Raw genomic sequence first — 20,454 nt, forward strand, 5'->3', positions numbered from 1 at the left:
ATTGCTATTACTACCACCCTACGAAATCCCAAATCATCTTTCTCCTGTAAGAATGAAGTCTTCTTGCCTCATTCTTACTTGAATATTCAATCTATAGAATAATCCCACAAATGCTATGAAGTGTAACCAGATTGCATTAATGGTTTCTTCATAAATTTAGCCAGCATCCCAAATTTCTAACCACATGACCACATATGAGCTAGTCCCTACATACCAATGGCTTTCCCCCAGAGCAAAGCTTGAGCTACTCTGGTCTCCGCTTCTAGAACCCAAAAACCTCCTTGCCTCAGACACACTTTGCAAAGGTTATTCTTTTTTTTTTTTTAAATTGTTCTAATTAGTTATACATGAGAGTAGAATGCATTTTGATTCATTGTGCACAAATGGAGCATGACTTTTCATTTTTCTCGTTGTACATGATGTAGAGTCACACCGTTTGTGCAATCATGCAGGTACCTAGGGTAATGATGCCTGTCTTATTCCACCATCTCTCCTACCCCCCATACTCCCTCCTCTCCCCATACCCTTCTCTGTCCAGTCCAAAGTTTCTCCATTTTTTTCCCATGCTCCCGCTTCATGGTGGATCAGCATTTACTTATCAGAGAAAACATTTGGCCTTTGGTTTTATTTAGAATTGGCTTACTTCACTTAGCATGATGCTCTCCGACTCCATCTATTTATCCGAAAATGCCATAATTTTCTCTTTTAATGAGAGTAATATTCTATTGTTTTTATATACCACGGTTTCTTTATCTATTCATCCATTGAAGGGCGTCTAGGTTGGTTTACCTATTATGAATTGAGCTGCTATAAATATTGATGTAGTGTGCTGACTTTAAGTCCTTTGGGCATTGACTGAGGAGTGGGATAGCTGGGTCAAATGGTGGTTCCATTCCAAACTTTCGTAGTAATCTCCATATTGGCAAATGCTGTTCTTATTGTCTGGAATGTTCTTCCAAATCCTGTACAACCTGGCTTATTTTTCATGTGTATCTCTGTTTTAACTTCAGGTCACCAGAAAAGACTTTCCTGATTATCAGTTGGAAAATAGCCAGGGCCAATTATAAGATCTCATTTTATTTCTTCGTAGCAATCATTACCATATGAATTTTTATTCTTATGTATTTTTCTTCTCTGTTCCCACCCTAATCTGTTCCACAGGAACAACAATGTAGTCTTTATCACTGTTCTCATTCCAATAACCAGACCCAGTATACAGTAGGTGCCAAATATGTTAAAAAACTTAATGAAGTAAATCATAAATGGGTAAGTAAATACAATAATTTTGTAGTAAGAAAAAAATATAATTGATCTGCTTACAAAAAACTACTGACTTGGGTTTTAAATTTTTTCATGTATTTAGGATTAGAGTGGCTTTAACCAAAAATGCTTAGATAATGCAAAATCACAGAATTACACACAGGAGACCTGATTATAATGCAAAAAGATTTAATAAAAAACCAATACCATGTACTCTCTTATTTAAGTTGCTCATGGTTTTTAAGACAATTATGTGCCATATAACTCACTAATTACAAGGATAGAAACTGGTATATAAAGTTTGGGGGAAATAATAGCCCATTATACATTTGAATGATCATTATGAACTAAAATGTTTATAATGTATGGTTGTAATTCCATGGGGGATATGTTTATATTATCAAGAAAAAGAGAGACAAAATATCAGAATCAGCTTTGTTTCACACGTCTCTTCTGAATTTAAGTATTGGAGGTATATCAAAGTCTCAATGAAAAATTTTAAAGTTTTAATGAAAGATGCAGTTAAAATATTCAACCACGAGATGGCAGTGTTTGAAAGTATTATAAACTCTGCCATATAAAAGTGTCCTAGACTCTGAGTGTGTTTTCTTTTGCCCCTTTTTAAAGGTCTGTATGTAGTAGGGTTCATTGATCATTCCTCTTTCATTTCTACAGTCTTGTCATGATTATTACTCACTTTCTTTAATGCAAATGTTGCAAATTATATAGGTCTTTTCTACTTGAGAAGAGATTGGTGTTTTCCAAATCTTAACAGGAGTGTGTTAGAATTACCTTTTTATACTTACATAGGACTGGAGAAAAATAGTTTCTTAGTTGCACTTTTAAAAATGTTGGTCAAAGGAAATGGAAGTGATCTCTGAATTATTTACATTATTATCTAGTTTTAAGGAAATTGAGATTCATCACCTGGAGGGCTTTTAAAAATAGATTGATGGGACCTGCCCTCAGAGTACCTAGTTCTGTAGATTTGAACCTGGACCCACAAATTTGCTGGAGATGGCACCTGGGAATCACTGATTCCCTGCAGAGCTTCATTTTGAAAACCATTTACACCTGAGGAAATTTCAGAACGAATGAAAGTAAGTCCCAAATATAAAGACCCTCCCTCAGGTCTCTAAATATTGCTTTTAGCAAAGTAGCAAGTTGACTTTCAGACTGAAAAAGTTACAGCATGCTTTTTTTTCTTTCTCATTATTTATGAACTAAAAATCCACAACCTAGTGATATAAATTTTGAAGGGGATTTTAATATCTGTCAGAAAAAAATCTTTATTTTTGACTCCAAGAAATGCTAGCTGAGGGAAATTTGCTCAATTCTGTGTGATGTTTTCCTTTTTTTAAATTGAACCCATGATCCACAGCTCATCTTGAGGGGCTCTGAGAAGCTATAAAGTGGTTTAAAATTGCTTCAGCACCTCTTTTGGTTCTGAGGCAGGGCAATCTTACATTTGCTCACGGATGTCTCCAGATCTGGGCAGAAGATTCCCTCTGCCCAGGAATAAACCACACAGAGCTTTCTTAAATTTTTTTGACATCCAGATGATTCCCAGCCCACTTCTATTGAGTATCTCTTTATCTGCCCTGCAGCTTTTAATGTTCATGCCCACAGAAAAACGACTGTAAACCCTGTCTAAATTATCTTCCTTCCCAGGGTCCTCTGCTTTCCTCAGATTCACAAATCTCAAGGAACTTTTCAGGTTATAGAGACACGTAGAGCACGTGGTAAGAGGAACACCCAGGTCACTAGGCAGCTTTGCACCAGGGAACCTTGTTGTATGGACAGAAAGAACCTACCTTACTACTTCTGTCTGAAGATGGTGCTTATCTGATGGTGTCCTTCTTCATTCCCAGGTTTTAGCGTGATGCTAGAAATATTCACAGTCTACACTGCAGCTGTGGCTAGTTCAAATCTGAAGCGTAAAAATGCAGTAGCAATAATATAACAGTGAAGCTCAATATTTAAAAAACAAAACAAAACAGAAAGAGACGGTCAGTCCCTACAGAATTGGCAAAACTGAAAGAAAAAAAGATGCTAATACCTCGGGTTGACAAGGGAGTTGCTTACCCAATTGTTTATAACTCCTGCTGGTGATACAAATTGGTCAGATAATTAATAAGAGCCATCGGGCAATATATGGCACAATACATGAGAACTCCAAATCGTATGCTAGGAACATCTTTAAAAATGCTGTATTTTCCCTTTTTCCTATAATTTAATGAAATGTTTAGAATAATCGATACGATGAAAACATCTTACCTAGTCATTTTTAGGTGAAGTCTGTTATGAAGATCACATTTCAGAGTCATAGAATGTCGGAACAGAAAGACCCCTGGGCTGGTCTCGTTCAGGGGTCAACATGTGACATTATGTCTGAACTCTGCATTTAGGGACAAGTGTATTTTCCAGAAAACATCCACAAGGGCCTTTATCAGATTCTCAAAGTGGCCCCTTTGAACAATTTTATGTTTAATACAGGAGAGTTTTGGAAGTCTTGGAAACCCAGCTCACTCAGCATGCTGAGGAACTCTTTGTCCAGTAAATTCAACACTGAATGCAAAAAGAAACTGAGGCTTCAGAGAAGTTTACCAAAGATGCTGTACTCATTATAGCATATGCCAAATAAGCGAGCATCAGCTCTATAAATTCTAATTTCGAATCCAGTTCTCTATTCACCTCTATCTATGTATATCTGTACCTCTCTAGTAATTTTTTTTTCTCTCTTTTTTGGTGTTAGGTATTGAAGTCAGGGGCACTCAACCACTGAGCCATGTCCTCAGCCCTATTCTATATTTTATTTAGAGACAGGGTCTCACGGAGTTGCTTAGTGCCTCGTTTTTGCTGAGGCTGGCTTCGAACTTGTGATCCTCCTGCCTCAGCCTCCCAAGCCACTAGGATTACAGGCATGCACCACCATGCCTGGCTCTAGTATTTCTTAAATATATAATCTCCATAATATGTTTTCATGGTTTCTGTATTGTGTTTATCGTTGTTCAGGAACACAATTCCTTGATTAAAAAAAAAAGGATATCCACTTAAATGTCATTATTGATAGAATGAGTCAGAGAAAGAGACATACCTAAAGTCTCATCATCCATAGTGCTGAAAGAAAAGAAAAGTCCTACCAAGTTCTTAGGTGGTTGTGTTACCACTAATATTTCCCATTACAAAGTCTGACTCCCCCCTCTTACCACCTGTCTGTCCTAGCAAACCCTCGGGATTTCAGCTTTGTCTTGTGTAGCAATATCCAACTTTCAGGTTGGAGGGAAGGAATGTGTGAGAAAAATTTAATTAAAATAACAAGGAATAAAATAGGCTCCTCCCAAAACATGGTGGGAGACTGTAAAGCAAACATAATCACACACAGGATATGCATGAGTCTGAGTTCTTCAGAGAAATGGAAAAAAAAATAGGACTACACACACACACATGCACATCTTTGTATCTATGTAGAGGTTTACAGTAAAGAGTTGGCTCTTGCTATTACGAGGGATTAGAAGTCCAAAATCTGCAGCTGGTGAACTGGTGATTTGGGGCAACCACAGGTTGACTTCCAGTTTGTGTCGAAAGCGTTCAGAACCAGGAGAGCCAAAGTGTGAGTCTGATCGCAAGAAAAGATTGATGTCTCCTCCACTCGCGGGTGGACGGACTGCGAGAGGGTCTCCTTCCTTAGCCATTTATTCCATGCATTTATTCTATGCAGGCCTACAACAGCTTGGGTGAGGCCACCCTCACTATGCAGGTCCATCTGCTCTACTCAGGGCCAATTCCAATGTCAATCCATCCAGAAACACCCTTCCAGCACACCAGAAATAATGTCGAACCAATATTTGGGCACTCTGTGAACCAGTCCAGTTGACAAATAAAATTAACCATGAGGATCATCGTGTGCGAGAGCAAGCAAAACTGTTATGGACAATTAAAATAAAAGCATCTAGAATAAGTCATAAAAATGCCTTATAATTTATATGACGAAGTGTTGTGCAATATCCTTACCTCTGAACTGTTCTCTGTGCCACACTTAAGAGAGTTGGTGCAGGAGCTGTTGAGCTTTAGCCACCCCCCACCCCCCGAGGGCTTCCATCTTTCTGCTCTGTTTCTAGAAGGAAAAGTTCTTTAATATTCATTTGTACCTCCTAAATGCTCCCATTCAACTCAGCATGTCATAAGTGACAGCTGTAGCTTTTCTCAGAAAAATGTCTGCAAATCATTATAATTGAAAGTGGAAGAGAATTCTATGTACTTGCAACTGTGGCCTGAACTCTTGGACTTCCCTTGAATAGGTCATTCTCTATCTTCAGAGTCTGAACAGGGATTTTTTAAGAAATGAAGGCATTAAAAGAGATCTAAACCCTTCGTTAAGGGTTGGTTTCAGGGTCTTTGTATTTACTTCAGGAGTCTGGGCTGAGGGTTGTAGTATTTATGGTCTCACCCACTAAAAGTATATATGTGTCTTTATTCTTTTCTCCTTACAAATTCTGGCTTGCTCTGACAGCCTCCCCATGGAACCAGAGGACACACACAAAGCCACTAATTGCTTGCACAACTCCCTATTGTATAGTTAAGTTCATTGGAATACACATTATACTGGAACTCTGCAGATGGTTGGACACATGGTATCTAAAATGTTATTTATACTTTGGAACTAGTCACAATGACTCCACTCGCCTAAATCATTAAAAATGCATATTCCATATCAAACAAACTCCTTGATCTTCCTCCTCCCCGTGCTGCCTGCACTGCGGTGCCAAATTAAAAATCATTCATTTCATTTCCTACTTGTCTAAACTAAAATATGTACATAAACCTCACTCTGCGGTATTAATAGTGACAGGGTTATCATAATCAATGGTAGAATGTGTTAGCAATTTTTTTTTCTTCTGAGCGTATCTTAGTGACTTAGAGGATGAATTTTAAAGTCAGGAATGCTGACGAAAGAATAGCAACTAATTTCAGAGCCCAGCTCAATCACTTGGTAGTGACTGGAGGATCTACTTGACAAAGAAGGTGCATTGAAGCAGGGCCAACAGAGAGAGCCAGCATCCACTAGTGAGGTCTTCCATGCACATGGGAATTGGCAGAGGCAGCCTGCGGACAGGGTGCTGCGGTTTCCCTAGGTCTGTGGTTATGCATCCCAGGTTTTAAGAGGCAGAAATTCCTGCACTGAACTCCTATCCTCACCACTGACTGGGTAAACAGGTAACTGACCCTAAAGGAGTGTCTCAGTCTATTTGTGCTGGTAAAAACCAAAATGTTTAAACTAAGTCATGCATTTAAAAAGCTGAGATTCACGGAAGAAGAAACATGAACGGTCAACAAGTATATGAAAAAAATATTCAACATCTCTAGGAATTAGAGAAATGCAAATTAAAAGTACAGGGAGATTCCATCTCACTCCAGTCAGAATGGCAGCTATTAAGAATACATACAAGTAACAATAAACGTTGGCAAGGACGTAGGGAAAAAGGTACACTCATACATTGCTGGTCAGACTCCAAATTGGTACAGCCACTCTGGAAAGAAGTATGAAGATTCTTTAGAAAACTTGGAATGGAACCACCATTTGACCCAGGTATCCCACTCCTTGGTTTATACCCAAAGGATTTATAAACAGCCTACTGTAGTGATGCAGCCACATCAGCGTTTACAGCAGCTCAATTCACAGTAGCCAAGCTATGAAACCAACCTAGGTGCCCCTCAACAGGTGAATGGATAAAGAAAATGTGGTATAGATACACAGTGGAATATCATTCAGCTATAAAAAAAAAAAAGACTGAAATTATGGCATTTGCCAGTAAATGGATGGAACTAAGGACTATCATGTTAGGTGAAATAAGCCAATCCCAAAACACCCAAGGCCAAATGTTCTCTCTAATACGTGGATGCTAACACACAAGAAGGAGAGGTGGGTAGAATAGAAATCTGTTGTATTATACAAAGAGGAACAAAGGGTAGGGAGGGAGGATGGGCGTAGAAAAGAGAGTAGAATGAATTGGACATCACTTTCCTACGTTGATATATGAATACATGACCAGTAAAACTCCACATCATGTGTAAGCACTAGAGTGGGATCCTAACTGGAATAAGTTATACTCCATGTACATATAATATGTCAAAATATACTCGACTGTCATGTGTATCTAAAAAAGAACAACAACAACAAAAACAAACAAACAAATCACAGAGATTTACTTCTCACAGTTCTACAGGCTGGAAAGTCCAAGATCCAGAAGCCAGCATTGGCTGGTGAGGGCCTGGTCTCTGCTTCCAAGATGGCACCTTGAGACTGCATCCTTCAGAGGGGAGGAAGCTGTGTCCTCTCCTGATGGAAGAGATAGAAGGGGTGAACTCAATCTTTCTCAGGCACCCATCCATCATGAATGTGGAGCCTGGTGGGCTCACAGCCTCCTAAACCCCTTACTTCTTAATACCACCAGAGTGGGGCTGGCATTCAACCTGAATTTGGGAAGGGGACACGTTCAATCCATTGCACCAAGTTTCTAATCTCTCAGAGCCCATCCGCCATACTCTAAAGAAAGGATGTGACATCAGGCTCATCACACATTGAAGAGGTAAGTGGTTGACAGAGTTACCAAGAACTCATGGCATCTCCTTATCCATTCTCCTAATCCCTTCCAAGTCATCCCTTTTGATCAGGTTCAAAACTAAATGATGAAAGGCATAAGATTTACGGGAGTTCCTCTGTGGCATCATGGAGGGTGTGTTGGTCTTCAAACTATCACAGCATCAAGGGATACCGGGTTCTGCTATTTTAGCTGGGCCAGACCCGTGGCTGGGCTTCAAATATTTTACCCCATTTCCTTCACTTGTTTGTCATAACTTTTAATTGTGTTTTTGAAAGCAAAGGCAACTTTTAAATGCAACAGTAATTATCTGTACAGATGCAAAAATAGAGAGACTCAATGTCGCTTAAAAAATTCAGAAACTCAAAGTAGAACATTCACTATTTACCCGAGATTATCAATGTCTTGCCATCTTGGTTTCACATCAGTTCTTCCTTAAATAGAACTTCTCTCGCAGCACATTTTGGAATCCCTTAGACTCAGGGTTGAAGAATTTGCGCAGCAAAGACATCCAAGGAAGTTTTTCCATCTAGCATTCTGAATGGATTTGACCGAGTGACTCAGGAGGCTGAGGCAGGAGGATCGTGAGTTCAAAGCCAGCCTCAGCAAACAGGAGGCACTAAGCAACTCATGGAGACCCTGTCTCTAAATAAAATACAAAATAGGGCTAGAGATGTGGCTCGGTGGTTGAATGCCCCTGAGCTCAATCCCTGGTACCAAAAAAAAAAAAAAAAAAGCCAAAAAGGAATGGATTTGAAGCGTTGCTGATGGCCATGTTTGCCAAAATTGTGATGTCATCCAGGAAGATAAGGAGTGGCCAAATGACTTCGGAACAAAGTTATAAGGCTCATGACATAAGGTGGTTCAGTCTCTGAGCTATCAACACAAGCCCTAGATGGGTGACAAATTTTGTTGTGCCCTGCCACGTGGAAGGAGGGTCTGGGAGTAAAGTCTGTGTTGGGATCCAGTCAAGGGGACTTTTGAGGGAGCTGAATTATACCATTTTCCAAAGTAGCACGAGTGGTTTCCTCCTAGCAACAGAGCTTATCTCCAGTTCCCGCAAAGTGAAATTAATACGACTCCTGTAAGTCTTTGTCATGTAAAATAATAAATAAATTAGAAAGGCTAGGAGCGCTGCCTTCGTGAACAGCTGCTCTTCTCTGGTTTTTATGAAAAGAGGCTGCATCTTGCAGCCACCATGCCCTCCCGCTGTGTCTGCTCCATTTGCAGATGGCATAAGGAAGTTGCCTGTAGTATACAGTCTGTGCATATCCTTAGGATGAGTTATTTCAGCAGAGAAGTTGTTGCGGGGGAAAAAAAAAAGACTGTGACTTTTGGTGCCAAAAATAAGCATTTATCACTTACAAATTTTCAAAGAGAAGCCAACGTCTTGCCATCGGGCCCCCGGGTACACGCCTCAAGTGGTGAGGCTGGATGCGTGGCCTCATGATGCAGCGTCCCTGTTGATGGAACTTCTGACGTGGACACTTTTCTTCTTCTCACCAGAAAACCGTTTGGACTTTTCTTCTTTAGATGAAAAGACTCTGTAATTAAGACTCTCTTTCTCCTCCAGTATACACATTAGAAAAAACCAGATTGAGTAGAGCAGTAGCTTCCATCCACTCTGTGATGATCTAGAAGGTTCTGTAGACCTCGGCACCCAGTTTCATAAAGTCTGTTCCTTTAGGATCTGGGCTGTCCCTCAAAGGCTCATATGTTGATGGCTTGGTCCCCAGTGCAGCAATGGGACTTTTGAGAAGTGATTGTATCATGAGGGATCAGATGTCATGGGTGGATTAACCCATTGAAGGGTTCGTAGCTGAATGGACTATTGGGAAATGGTGGAAATGGTAGGAGGTGGGACCAAGTTGAAGAAAGAGGGTCCTTGGGGACATGCCTTTGGGGGACATGCCTTTGTGGAACATATCTTATCTCAGATTTTTCAGCTTTTTCCTCTCTCTCTCTCTCTCTCTCTCTCTCTCTCTCTGCTCTGCAGCCAACCACCATGAAGCAAGCTTCCCCATACTCTTCCGCCATGATGCTCTGCCTCACCAGTGGCCAGAGTAACAGAGCCAGCCAGTGACACTGGACTTTGAAATTCTTAAAAAGTGCTCAGTAAAGTCATTGAATCACCCAAGTTTTTGTCCAGGGACTGGGAGAGAGCTCTTATCATTGATCACAGAACAGAGGAATAGCATTACATTATTAATAATAGCATCTGTACATTTAACCTTTTCTAGCCACTTTGCTAAGAACTCTGCCAACAATTAAATTCAATTGTTCCTACAGCTGTGTGAGATAAGGTGATATTATTTGGATCTTCAGGTGAGGTGATTGAGATTCTATGTCACTCAGCTGTTATAAAATAACAAACCACACCCAGTGGCTGAGACAGGAGGATCCTGAGTTCAAAACCAGTCTCAGTAATGGCCAGGCACTAAGCAACTCAGTGAGATCCTGTCGCTAAATAAAATAGAAAATAAGTCTGGGGATGTGGCTCAGTGGTGGAGTGTCCGTGAGTTCAATCTCCAGTACCAAACAACAACAACAACAACAACAAAATAGCAAACCAGAATTGGAGGCCAGTCCTGTGTGATTGTAAATGACAGTTCTTTGCAGAAGAGCACAAACCCAAGCCCAACTTACTGAATATCCAATAGGACATTATGGCTTCAGCAAGAACCACAATCATTTTAATATGGAAAACTTTTTGATCAGAATATTATGAGATTATGTAGTTATATCCTTTGCTCTCCAGAGTAAAAGTGATTTAACTTTCCTCATGTTTCTCATTCAATCACCAAGAAACTAATTTGGTAAAATAGCTCAGTTTTTCAGCTGTGCAAAAGATGCTGAATGACAGGAAATTCTATTAGAATTATTGAGAATTACTAAGAATTGGATTAGCCAGAAGAGACCCTTGAGAAGAGCTTCCTAAAATAAAATAGGTGAGATTGTTCTGGTTTGATGATGAATTATTTTATTTTACCCATCAATTTTCAATTATTGTAGAAAAAAAAAAGAGTAGTGGTCACTGGGATAGAGGAGGTAACAGTTGGAGGAACCAATTTATCTTCGATTTCCAGAGCCTTTGGGTAAGTTTTTACTTTATTTGGTTTTTCTCTGTTGAATTCAAAAAGTGAATGTGCACATAGGTAAGAAGAGGCTGTTTAAAAAGGATATCGTAAGAGTGGAGAACAGAGGTTGTTCTGGGGGAAGTGACCACTTGACCACAGGATTGGCGAGGGCTACAGTGGAGTCCTTACATGACCCCCCTGGCCCATGGGTGGAGGTTTAGTCTCCAGTTTGGTGCTCCAGTTTGGAGCTGGAGAACCTTCAGAAGTAGGTCCTGGTAAGAGGTCTTTGGGTCTGGGGCCCCACCCCTTCCTCTTTCTCACATTTCAGCTTTTCTGGGCTGAGGTCGGTGGCTTTGTGCAACCTGGGCTTGGACCATGAAGTGTTCCCCACACACAGACTTGGAGCAACAGGGCTCCTCTGGACAGAAAGCTCTCAAACAGTGAGTCCAAATAAACCTTTTTTTTTTCTTATGAAGTGGCTTGTCTCAGGTGTTTGGTGTGAGGACAGGAAGCTGACTAACACAGAAAGTGTCCCAAGTGTTAGGGGAGAGTTTTTGTTTGTCAAAAGGAGGAAGCCAGGTGGCCCAGGAGTGGGGAAGTGTGGAGAATGAGGTGGTCGCTGCAGATGGCAGGCAGGTCGGAGAGTGTCTTCCCCTGATGCTGATCTCTTCCCTAGAAGGCAGCCAAGGAGGGGCTGGGTGCAGCCTCCAGAGGATTCTGCATCCAAGCCCAGGGCCTCAGGGGAAGGAGAGAAGATTCACCAAGGTCTGGTCCACCAAAGCTTTGTCACAGCTATCAATGGGGACAAAATAGCTTGTCCCTTCTGAGGCAAAGAACAGGACTTGGGGAATCTGCATCTGGCCCTGATATAGATAAACAAGGGGTGCTGTGGGTTTGCTCTCCTCCCTGTGGGGTGAAGTGTTGGCTTCTTTGCCATGAGCCGCCCATTTTTTCTGGAACATAAAACAATGGGAGGGATTCCCAATGGCTCTTTTTTTAGGGTCCAGGTAAAACTCAGCACAGTCACTTTGAAAATCTATATTGGTAACTGCCCATCCACATTAGGAAATAAAACATGACTTTATTTTTGAAAAAGACCTACAGCTGATTTTCAGAAACCATCAAGCCATCAATTTTATTTGATGCTACAGTTCAGCAGGACCAAAGGCCTCACCCACGTTAACTCGTTCCCCCATCTCCTCTGAACAGTGATCGATGCTTTACTAAGAGTAGATCCCGTTCCCTGATTTCTTTATACCAAGCTCAGTTCAGAGCTTCACATATTTTATCTTCTTTAATCATCACAGCCTCACTCAGTTGCAGTTACTATGACCAGAACGATTTTCAGTTACGGAAAATTATGCTTGAAAGAGGCCCACGTTCTCACAGTCAGTTCTGTGACCCAGAGTTGCCAGAGTCTGAAATCCAGCCCTGAACTGCTACACCTTAGTATTCCCCATAATCCACAAAGAAGGAGGTCTGTGTCCTTTGGAACTCCTATACTATAAAATATGATTATTGAGGGCCAGTGCCAATTTCTCTGTGGTTAAGGCTTCTATCACAGAATACCTCAGACTTTGTGGCTTAAACAGCACAAATTTGTTTTTCACACTTCTGGAATTCGACAAGTCCAAGTTCAGGGTACTTTGCTTAATACCACAGGTACATTCTTTAGGATACTAAAGGGTCAAACACATGAGTTGTACAGTATTTTTCTTAGAATAATCAACAACTTTAAATTATAGTAGCTTCAGTCTAAAAATTCATCATTACAATTAGAGACTTTTTTTTGAATAAATGTATTAAACAGGACATATTCTGAAACAATATTTTGTCTCCAAGTACCCACAATATTTTGTCTCCAAGTTAGCTTACCCACACTCAAAAAAGTCCAAAATGCTGTCTAGTATATTTCATTTACATGTGATTTTTACTAATAATTCTTCTTTGTGTATCTTCCTAGGAGGGAAAAAATGCTTTTATTCTCATTTGATCAAAATTTATGGAGTATCAAATTGCAGTACCCTTCAAAATAATAGCTTTGGCTTTCTAATGTACAGTGTTCTATTCCTCCTTGTGATTTACGAAGCATTATTTAGACTTATGGCTCCACACCAGAACCTAAGTAACAAGATTACAGTTGGGAAGGCAGCTCACAAAACAAAATAATTTAAAAAAATAACAAAAAAAGAAAGAAGGAAAAGGAAGAAAAGAATTTAGACAATCATTTGTCATATATGATTTGCTTTAAGAGAAAATATCTGCTGAATGAAAGAAAGAAATAGAGAAATAGTTGGCCTAGCGAATCCCAACTCACGAGGATAGAGAAGGGAATTAACTTAAAAAAAAGATAGAAAAATAACACCAACAAGAAACAACTAAACAAACAAACAACAACAACAAAAAACCCCTTCCTAACAGCTAGGTTGAGTATGAAGGGTTGATAAAACTGAGATTTATTCTGCTACTATAAACACGAATGTACCCTGGAGCCAACTTTAACATCCTGGCTGAGACGATGAGCTGGTGTTCATGGTAACATATTTTCTGCACCCACAGATCTCTATTGTCACATTCCTGACAGTCTGACAAGGCTGCAGTTATTTGTTCTCATGATCAAGATAACAACCAGTAACATTATTTGATGGATTTCTCTGGAATGGAAAATACAGATTATTATTTTTTTTCCATAATTGTTAAGTCTTCACAACCAGTAATTGCTGGTCAAGTGTTTTTTAGTGAATACAGAATTCTAGAACAACTGGCAGAAACTTTGATTATTGGTCCAGTGAGCAGTGGAGTATTACATTTTTCCTTCTGTGATATTCTAGTTTTTCCAGGTGGTTACAGACAGTGTGGTGAGCTCGCTCTTGGCTGCCTGTGTACATGGTTATCTGCTACCCTTTGAGATCAGAAGTTTTTATATAGTTAATACCTCTCTTGAGCTATTTCATTGTCTTCGTGATCCACCTGTTGGAACTATTCAACCCATTCTGATTTTCAGGGTACTTTGCTTAATGCCACAGGTACATTCTTTAGAGCCTTACAGAATTCAGAACTCACATAAATCAAGACATATCCCGATACACTAGGCTCTGTATTTATCCACTAAGGAGGATAACGACACTTGACATAATTTATATATCTCAGCTATCTGTGCAGTCAAGGTGATATTTGAATGTAATTTTTGGCCAAGGAAGGATGTTGCACAAAGTAGGAATTTTTATGGTTTCTATGATCAAAAGTGGGTAAATCACATTTATGTATCAATTGCAGGTAAATTGCATCTCAACGGAATGTAAGTATGAATTCTGTAATTGTGCTATAGGAAAGGTGTCTCGTAAGACATAAAAGTCACACATACATGAACAAGCTTGAGAGTCAGGTGTAGAGAAATTTACACAACACTTATTGACCACTAGTGTTTATTCAGATAGCAAGACACCTGATAGAGCAAGGCAAAGAATACCCTTTATTCCCAAAGGGAGTCCATGCAGCTTGATTAGGAATGCCAAAAAATCTCCCTCTGTTCCTACCATGGTCTAGGTAGGAACATGAATAATGGTAGCATTTACTTCTTCCCTCTGTTTTCTTTATATTATTCTTTCTTCCCATTCCTCTGCCACCATGTGATGCTCTAGATTGATATCTTCCTAAATGCCTTCCATGTTCTGAGACCCAGAGAGCTACGGCTACATGCAGTTACATTTGTGAATCCTCTAATGCCCTAACTCCCAACCTGAGATACTAGTAGTCAACCAAGTTTTGGACCAAAGTTGAGGCTTATTGAAAAGCTTATACCCTACTATGGACGTCTGAAGTAGAGATAATAATAGGGTCATCTAGGGCTAAGATGGCAAAGAGTTCTCAATTATTGTGGAATTGTAGATTAACCAATGGGATCTCTTGGGAGTGTTCTCTTGAGGATGAAAAGGTACCATTGAGGTTGAGGGTACCATGATCAATGAGTGATGTCTGCTATGGATGTGTACAGGGAGATTCCAGGCACATACACCACATAGTCAAAATTGTCATTAATGAATCATGACCCATCCTGAGCATTCTTGGCTTAGGTGTTAAGTAGGTGTTAAGATGTGACATAATGCCGAAATATGGGAATATTTGACTATAGAGATCAACCTCCACCTATCAGTTAACAAAGACGGAAATGCTTCTGCTAATGACTGAGGGCACCGAACCGAATCTCCACATCACTCAACATTGTCCAAATACCTTGTCATCGTTACCTGAATGTCTGCAGCTTCACCTCTCTCCATTCCCAAAATCTGGGTGCCTTACGTGGAACTTCTGCGAATAACCTAGGGCCACAGGTATTAGTGGTGATAGAAACAGCAATGAACAGTGTTCAACTGGATTTGGGGTTCCAGTCTCAGCATGGCCCCTCCATCGGTATGTGAATCTTGGACAATATACTTTACTTTTATGGACATTATATTTTCCCATGGAAGATGGAGGTGATGATGGCAATCTAATCTCTATGACAGTGTTGCATGGGTAGCCCATGTCAAGACAGCTGTGGAAGCTGGTTACAGTAGGAAAGAGAGATTGAGAAGGGGAAGTAGTACTAAAATGTGTGATGGTTATAGCACTGCAGTCCGATTTTGGAATTCCACTATGATTTCTGTGTGTATTGTACCTAATTTCCCTTCAAAAAAAGTAACTATTAATTTTTATTTCCCTTCAGTCATCAATAATTTGCTAAAATATGACAAATTCATGTAATTTATAAAATATATGCACATATGACATATGCCGGTATTTTCATCATATGTTACTATGAATTAAAAATTTTTTTTATAACTTTACTTATTTTCTTTTTTGTGGTGATGAGGATCGAACCCAGTGCCTCACCTGAGCCAGGCAAGTGCTCTGCCACTGAGCCATAGCCCCAGCCCCATATATTACCATGAATTTATTATTCTGTTTAACCTGCTATGACCAGAGGAGAGGCACATAGGCATATTTAAGGACTTTAGTGTTGTCAGAGCCTTAGTTCCTGATCAGGAGTCTGTCACCTACAAACCCTCAGCCCAATCTGACTCCTCCTGTTTCCTGGAAGGTTTACTGGGGCACAGCTGTCCCTGTTTACATGTGTTTCAGTGTTTTCACATTACAACTGCGGGCTGAGTAGCCGTGACAAAGGACCTGACCTACAAGCCCCCCTAATATTTACTCTTAAGCCCGTTCAAGGAAAAAAGTTTTCTTGACCTCCATCATTATCAACCTCAAGAAAACAGCGTCAGCTTCTTGTAGTTCTGAGATACTCAATGACTCCCGAGGGGAAATAAAAATTAGTCTACAGTGAAAGGAAAATGCTCACAGTGTTAAACCGTAATCAACACGCTGGTGGTAATTAAAGCCATTGATTGCAGGGCAAATTGTAAATATGCAAGAGGCTTATTAAAAACAAAAACAACGAAACAGCTATGTTTGTCTATAAATACTGAGGGTGTTCTATATTAAACATGCATGATTAGTTTGCTACTCAGAGACAGGCAAACACTCTGAGATGATAAGAAAGGAACAAGTGTGTGTGTGTGTGTGTGTGTGTGTGTGTGTGTGTGTGTGTGTGTGTATGAGAGAGACAGAGAGGGGGGGGGGAGAATATGTTGCATGGTAGTTTTTAGTCCACCTTATCCAGTGAACGTGTTAAATTTTCTTTCTTGTGGTAGGAAAGGTGTGATTCCGTGTCATTTTTTAGTACTCAGTCTTATTTGTGATGGGAGTCAGAAGACTAGAGGTGGTCTTTAAAGCCCTGGGATTTCTTCTGCAGACATTGCTGATGTTCCAAAGGTCCCCTGTGCTCCTTAACGGCCATCCAGGTCCTCAGTGGGGAAATTTGATGGGGACAATAGGTTTTATTTCTCCTTGTAGCTCAGCTGGGGACAGAATCACAGTGTCTTGCTTGTCAGATACCAAAGCATGAGGAATGTGAGTCATTCCTTGAGAGCTCCCTGATCCTTCACTCTGACGAGTCTCTATCTCAAGCTTGCTTTTGTGTCTCTGGTTGGAGAAGGAAAATAAAGCCCCTGGAAGCTGAAATCACTGAGTCCCCCTATGGTACCTGACCTGTGTTACCTGTCAGCTTCTGAGGGAATTCCTCCTCCATCTCTCTCTCTCCCCACCCCACTCCCTCTCTGGAGTTTCCTTTGTATGAACCTTTTTTTGAGTTTCCTTTGTAGGAACAAAGTCACTCCCTGCTCAATTCCCCCATATTTATAATTCTTTGTATTTTAACTTTCATTTTCAATTCAGGGAGCGGCCTTTTGGAGTGGCCGCTGCAAGCTTTTTACATGCTTGTCTCTCTCTTTTGCATGGTAGATTGTTCCACTCTGTAAGGGAGATTTTCCTATGTATTATTATTATTATTTTTGATCATTGTCTACTTATGTCTTAGGAAACAGTTTCGTACAATGGTTAAGAACTCTGATGGGAGGTTTATTTACAAAGAAGGAAAATGAGTGACTTCGGGTTTTCCAGCTTTCTTGAAGGGCAGAGGCAAGATAACACCTTGCAGATATTACCTGTGATATATAAATATTCGCCTTCTTCTCCCATAGATGACCCAGTAACAGCCTGGACAAGTAAACCATTTTCTCAATTCATTCCATAGCAGTTTAATAAGTGTGTGTGTGTGTGTGTGTGTGTGTGTGTGTGTGTGTGTGTGATTTTTTTTTTTTTCTGGTACAGGGGATTGAACCCAGGAGCACTCAACCACTGAGCCACATCCCCAGCACCTTTTTATATTTTTTTTTTTGGAAACAGGGTCCTGCTAAGTTGCTTAGGACCTTTCTAAGTTGCCGAGGCTGGCTTTAAACTCACAATCCTCCTGCTTCAGCCTCCCAAGCTGCTGGGATTACAGGTGGGTGCCACCATACCTGGCTGTCTGTCTGTTTATTTGTATTAAGGACACATTTGCATTTAGGAAGTACTGTATAAAACAAAGTTAATTAGCCTCTTAAAAATTATGCAAATAATCCACAAATATTGTCTTATTACAAAAGATAACAGTAAGGACAGAGATTTTCTCATTTTTCTCCAATCCCAGTTCTATTCTTGTCTCTAAAATCACAATACGTGTCATCATTTTAATGAGTAAGCACCAGAATTTTTTTTAATGCTTTTTTACATTCACTTCTGTGCTCAGAGGAAGAGGGTAGATGGGCCCGTATGGGTATGTGTGCTGGGGGCTGTTTACATAAATAGCCTCCATAATCTCAGCATTTTAAAATAAATGTTCTTCTGATGGGTTTTTCCCCCCCTGTAGAACAATGTCTTTGAGATGTCTGTGTTCATCACTATATATAGATAAACTTCAATCATCCCAAAGGCCAGCATTGCGAAATGCTGTGTCTTATTTAAATATTTCTAGCAAGTGCACCAATCTGTCCAAACATTCTGCATTCCTCCCTATAGGAGAGTTGCCATAGATTTAAAATAGATGCTCAGATGGAATTAAGGATATTATCTGGATTTGACGTTTGGAGGCCCATCCTCTGTTCACAGTTCCATGTTGTCCAGTATCATCTTTCTCTCTGTTGGTAGGAGTTATGGAGTTTCTGAAATGTATAATTCATGATAAAAGCTCTTAGCGATGGTTTGACACCTTCCTTCTGTGGCCAAGTGCTTCAAGTGGGAGCAAACTCTTGGAGCTTTTTGACTTCAGACATGGACATGTCAGACATGGACAGGGGACCCACTTTAGACATCTGGCAATTTTGTAAGTCGCCTTCTCTGCCTTGTGCTAGGTGATCCCGGTCACAGTTACTGAGAGGGAGCCTTGATCAGCCCTGATCTGTGAGTGAGAATGAGAAGCAAGCCCTGGCAATCCTTTTTGAGATGCACAGTATGGAAGAGAAATGTCTGTTGTGCTAAACTACTGAAACTCAGAGTCTCTAATCTCAGCATAACCTTATCAAGTCGAACCAATACCACTACTCGAAACCATGGCCCCGTCCTTTACCTCCAAGGTCACTTACATTCATAACAAAACTCCTGAAGACAGCCATCCTTGGGTACATTCTCATCCTTCTCATCATAATTCCCATTCCTGTCTTCCTCCAATACCCAATTCTGCTCTAAAATTGCTCCTACGGACACTAATGCCATTCATGTCTCCAAATCCAGTGACCAGTTCTCTGTCCCTGGTTTGACCTCTCAGGAGGTGAAAATAATCATCTTCCCCTCCTTCCAGCATACCACTGTGATGGTTTCTCTCTTATCCACTGATTATACCGTCTCAACCCTCTTGGGTGATCTTGCACAATGGCTCAGAGTAAACATTTTAAATCACTAACTGTACAATATCACTTGCCTGCTCAGTCTTCCAAACCCTCGGTACCATATTAATATCCAGACTCTTTATCCTGGTCCAAAAATTCCTACCTGATTTGGCTTTGCCCTACCATAGTGCCATTGACTCATGCCACACCAAACACATAGGCACACACACAGCCCCACACCTTCTTTTTCAAACACGCCGGGGTTGTAACAAAATTGGAGCCTTTTTACTTAAGTCTTTGCTTACAGTGATTTTAGTGTGTGTATTTCCTTAGCTAGTTTGGAGAGAAGCCATTGTTATGCCTTAGGCTAATCTTCTCCCCTTGGTGTGGACTAGAATTAGTATGAGTTGCTCTAACAGAGAGAATATAGCAAAGAATGGCAGGATGTTACTTCTGAGACGAGGGTGCAAATATCCGTGGTTTTCATTTTGATACAAGTCTTTCTTCCTGGTCTTCTTGCTTTATGTGCTTTGATGACATTAACTGCCTGTTGAAGTGGCCCCCTGTGGACAGGACTGAGGGCAGCCTCTGGTTAATGGATAGTGAGTAATTAAAGCTCCTCAGTCCAGTAACTTCATAGAAACTGAATTCTGAGAGCTGTAAGTGGATCCTCCCCCACTTGAGCTCCTGGAGAGAAAATTGCAACTCTGGTCAGTATCTTGATTCTAGCCTGATTTTTAAATTTTTTTTCCCTTGAGCCACAGGAACCTGTAAGTTGTGCCCAGATTTCTGACTCACACAAACTTCCAGGTAATAAATATGAATTGTTTTAAGCCAATAAGCTTTGGGAGTAATGCATTCCTTAGGTTAGATAACTAATATAGCTGGCTTCTTGTTCTCATGGCTTTATCATAGCTGATAATCAGAAACGTTGGCCTTGACAACCCGGTATAAAATTATTGTCCAGTCTTCACTCCTGTGCCACAACCGTTGGCGTTGTTTGTCACTTGATGTTCTCTTAGTACAAAAATTGCTGGTTGTCACCCAAATCTCCTTTTCCTGCTTCCTCATTAACAGAACATGACTATACAGAGGAAAAACACGAATAAATAGAAACACAGCTTTCTCTGTAGTTTGTCACGCCCTTCATTTGAGGTTCTGGAACATGGTGTCCTGTGGACATGTCATGCCGTGTGGTTGGTTGGTGGGCAACGTTCAGGGTACATGACCCTTCTTCCTACCTGGTATCAACTCTCCTGATTGGAATGGGGA

This window comes from Spermophilus citellus (genome assembly GCF_964194105.1).
Source record: "Spermophilus citellus genome assembly, chromosome: 19".
NCBI lineage: Eukaryota > Metazoa > Chordata > Mammalia > Rodentia > Sciuridae > Spermophilus > Spermophilus citellus.